This window comes from Penaeus monodon, chromosome 3 (assembly GCF_015228065.2).
Source record: "Penaeus monodon isolate SGIC_2016 chromosome 3, NSTDA_Pmon_1, whole genome shotgun sequence".
Taxonomy (NCBI): domain Eukaryota; kingdom Metazoa; phylum Arthropoda; class Malacostraca; order Decapoda; family Penaeidae; genus Penaeus; species Penaeus monodon.
In genome coordinates this window covers 43,324,594-43,329,593 of record NC_051388.1, presented here as the reverse complement: position 1 = coordinate 43,329,593, position 5,000 = coordinate 43,324,594, and the positions used below count along the sequence as shown (strand labels likewise).

General features: G+C 27.3%; 1 long non-coding RNA gene across 1 annotated transcript in view; it reads right to left on the bottom strand.

Annotated features, from left to right (window-relative positions):
* The window catches only part of LOC119588788, a 9,406-nt gene extending 4,484 nt beyond the window's left edge, over positions 1-4,922 (bottom strand). Inside the window, exons 1-3 of the long non-coding RNA XR_005230143.1 lie at positions 4,820-4,922; positions 4,108-4,222; positions 1-296 (exon numbers count right to left, since the gene is read on the bottom strand). The exon at positions 1-296 is cut by the window's left edge and continues 553 nt beyond it. This is a non-coding gene — a long non-coding RNA (uncharacterized LOC119588788). The remainder of the gene's footprint in view (positions 297-4,107; positions 4,223-4,819) is intronic.
* Between the last annotated feature and the right edge of the window lie 78 nt (positions 4,923-5,000).

Below are 5,000 nucleotides of genomic sequence, written 5' to 3'. Positions count from 1 at the left end.
GTATATCAGTAATATATTCATAATGCACATTATGATGCTTATTAATCAGTAATATATTTGAACTCTTCGTCATAACATGAATAAATCAAATGACACGAAAATGGAAACAAATTAGTACTATCATTTTATTAGAAAAATATAAACAATTCTAAACTTAATGACAATGAGTATGGAAGAACTGAATGAAACACTATTGTGTATAGGAGTTTGGGCACATGAGGTCAGTGTAGTTGCTGTAACCTATATTCGAAAGGTCTTTTCCGTTGCGCAGTCAAGCGCTATTCTCCTTAGAAGCCCTGGAAGAAGAGAGGAAATCGGATAAATTCAGATATAAAAAATATGTAAATGAATGAGAAATAGATAAAAGTTTAAATGAAAATTCAGGCTATTCCTTATGCTTCTATTACGTTGGTGTATTTTGCAATTACACTGATTTGGTGTAAATTTTACTTCCTGTGTTTACTCGTGTTATTCAGACCTACCCATCCAAATATTCACAATAAGATAAATAAGATCGGATAATAACGACAATAATAATAGGTATTATATCAGTGGTATAAATACGACTGCTACAGCTACTACTACTAGGACTGCTGCTAATACTTCTGATATTGATACTTTTGCTCCTACTGCTACTACTGCTGCTGCGGCTGCTGCTCCTGCTACTACTACAACTACATCTACTACTACTACTACTACTACGACTGCTACTACTACTCTCTTGATAATAATGATGGTAATGATAATAATAATGATAATAATAGTAATAATGATAATAGTGATTATGATAATATTGATAACATTAATGATAATGATAACAATGAATAGTAATAATGATTATAATTATATTAATAACATTAATAATAACGATAATACTACTACTACTGCAACTACTGCTAATGTTAATGACAATGATAGTGATGATGATGATGATGATGATGATGATGATGATGATGATGATTATGATTATGATTATGATTATGATTATTATGATTATGATTATGATTATGATTATGATTATGATTATGATTATGATTATGATAATGATAATGATAATGACAATGATAATGACAATGACAATGACAATGACAATGACAATGACAATGATAATGATAATGATAATGATAATGATAATGATAATGATAATGATGATGATGATGATGATGATAGTAATAATATTGCTACTAATACTAATAATAGCAATAATAATAATTAAAAAAATAGTGTATGGTGGCCTCCCATAGCCTGCCATCTCTTCCTCATCTTGCCGCCAGCCTCCCGTCCTCTCGCGCGCCCTGGCATCTCGCAGCACGGTCAACGCTTGAAGATTTCTCTATGTACATATGTTCACTTATTTCTGTTTTATTGTTCCATTTTACGTTGGTTCCTACAAGACACTTCTGTTTGAGTTTGCCCTTTGGCCCCGTCCTCTCATCTGCGATCCATTTATACGCAAATTATTTCTCGCTTCTTCTGTGAGCTTCATGGTTACCTATATCATTTTAGATTATCTCCTATTTTAACTTACTTTTTTGTCAATTTTTTTTCTGTCTGTGAAAGTTTATTCTCATTTTAAGATATATCTGTTTTAACATCATCTTTTATCTATTATACTCCTTTCTGCCTACTCCCAATTATGCATGTATTCTTTTAATGTTTTATCTAGCTATGAAGATAATTTAATGCATTATTTTAGTGTCTTTCCTATTGCATTTTGTACAGACTTTAATTTTTAGGAAAGATGTTTGGCGTGGCTTATTATGTCACGAACTTTATAAATATAAGCCGCATTGAGCAGGAAATAGATTCATTCTCCCCGAAACAAACGGTGTTTTGCTCTCTTCTCGGGTGATTTCCCTTACTGAGCGTAAAGTAGAAAACTCGACACGTCTGGGCATCACATCACACGGGAAAAATATAAGTTAAGTTCTGTTTTCCTGGCTATTTTCTCTGAACATAGGGGCTGGACATGATTCTTTGTTTTTAATATTCATATTTATATTTATAAACCAGAGTTTTATAGATCTTACATGGTATACTAAGCTTGTGAATATTACTGGATCTTAATTTTTTTTCATTGTTTTATTCGATTTAAATAATTTATTCAACATTATTCTCATATGATAATGCCGAGATGTATATACAGGAAGTCAGTTGATTTCCATCCACGCTATCACCTTGACAGTGAACGCAAAAGAAATACATTAATATTGGCTACGGGCCACAATACCCCGCCACAATAGTGATAATGATAATAATATATTATTATTATTATTATTATTATTATCATTATTATTATTATTATTATTATTATTATTATCATTATTATTATTATTATTATATTATTCTTATATTATTTATTATTATTCATTACATTATTATTATATTATTATTATTATAATTGTACTAATATTAGTGATGATAATAATGATGATGATAGTCATAAAAATAATTATAATAACAATAACAATAATAATAATATTATTATATATTATTATATATATATTATTATAATATAATACAATTATTTTCATTATTATTTTTACTGTTATCATTACCATTCGCATTATTATAATTATAATCATTGTCATGATTATTAATGATAACAATGATAATAATAATAATAATAATAATAATAATATTATTATTATTATTATTATTATTATTATTATTATTATTATTATTATTATTATTATTATTATTATTATTAATATTATTATTATTATTACTATTATCATTAATAATAATGATAATGATATATAATTATAATAATGGGAATGATACTACTACTACTTATAATAATGATGATGATATGATGATAATAAATAATAATAATAATAATAATAATAATAATGCAATAATAATAATAATAATAATAATAATAATAATAATAATAATAATAATAATAATAATAATAATAATAATAATAATAATAATAACAATAATAACAATAAAATAATAATCATCATCATCATAATAATAATAATAATAATAATAATAATAACAATAATAATTACCACTATTATTATTGTTATCATTATTATTATTATTATTATTATATTAATATTATAATAATAATAATATATAATAATAATAATAATAATGATAATAATAATAATACAAATAAATAAATAATAATAACAATAATAATATAATAATAATTGTAATAATAATAATAATTACAATTGCTATTATTATCATTATTATTATTATTATCATTATTATTATTATTATTATTATTTCTTATTATTATTATCATCATTATTATTGTTATTATTATTATGATGATGATAATTATAATAATGATAATGATAATAATAATAATAATAATAATAATGATAATAATAATAATAATGATAATGATAATGATAATGAAAATGATAATGATAATGATAATAATAGCAATAATGATAATGATAATAAAAATATTAATAACATTAAAGATGATTATTACAACAACAAAAACAATAATATAACTACTGCAACATTAGTAAGAAGAATAGTGGAATAATTATGTCAACAAGGATAAGAACAACAACAATATCCATACTACTACTAGTACTACTTGCAGAGAAAGTTTTGGATGAGAAGAAATATCTTCACGTGGCAAAAAATGTATACTCGACTATATCTTCGTGAGTAATATATGCACTGCTACTTGATACTACCACTACTACTTTTAACTGTCGCCATGGCTCAATCGGGAGAGTACCAGTTACTGACTCAAATGTCGTAGGTTCGAGGCACCTCTGGGACCGGGGTTGACCTGCCCGAGCCTTGAAGTATGAGCGGGTCATGCAAAGAACACGAGCACGGCGATCCTAAGAATCTGTTTAACAGGTGGGCAACACTATATGCCTTAACTTTTTACTACTACTTTTAATGATAATGAAAATAATAGCAATTAACTAATATCATTATTGCTATCAACAAATGTTGCTGTTGTTGTTCTGGATGTAATTTAATGTATAAATCAACAAGAGGATAATGCAAATAATAGCATAATTTAATATCATTATTACTATTACCGTTGTTGCTCTGATGTAAACTAATACACAAGTTGCTAATCAAAAACAGGATAGCAGGAGAATATAACATCTAACTTACCTGTGGATTCTGGGAATTTCGAAGGACACCGAAAGTGAAGGAGATCTTGGCTGAGACGAGTCGACCGAAACCTCAACGTTAGACAAATAAGAGACAGCACGAAAAAAAGGCGCATCTGGAGAGAGCAATGTTACGAGAGAATAGTTAGAGCGTTGCGTTTAGTGTGTTGGAAATCGTTTATAATGTAATGGCAGAAGTATAGTGACTTGTAGTGCGTGTAGTAATGACAATAGTGTACAGCGTTGAGTAGTGTATAGTGTAAAAATATTTAGTTCATGCAATGTTTAAGGTAATGATGATGGTATACTGTTAAACGAAGTGTTTAGCGTGTAGTGTATTGAAGTGTTTAGTATAGTTTGTAGTTGTTATTCTTATTATCGTATTATGGGTATAAGAAATTATCATTATCTATTCATTACCATTATATCATTATTGACGTTCCTTGCTGTAACCAATTTTCATAATTATCCTTACAAGTATCATCTCTACATTATCATTACTGGCATCATCATTATCGCCATCACTGTTATGGACATAAGTATTATTACTGTCATTTGATAAAATAACATAAGATTTTTAAATCAATATCTACTCTAATTGTTTACTAATTATAAACTATGAATTACCTCTTGAGGTAATCTAAAATGACATCAGTTATCAATGCAAGCTTCAATAATTCCGAACAAGGTAATACACAATGAAGTATACTAACCTCTCACACAGTACACCTTCCTACACAGCTAAAAGGCAACACGTGCTACGCCCACAGTAAGAATTATACGACTGTTGCGGCTCCTGCTTTTCCTCGCGGTACTGACTCAACTGAACTACAGTGCTGTTGACTAGAAAGTGTGTACACAGGGACTGCAGTTCCATTGAAGTTTTTCTTACTT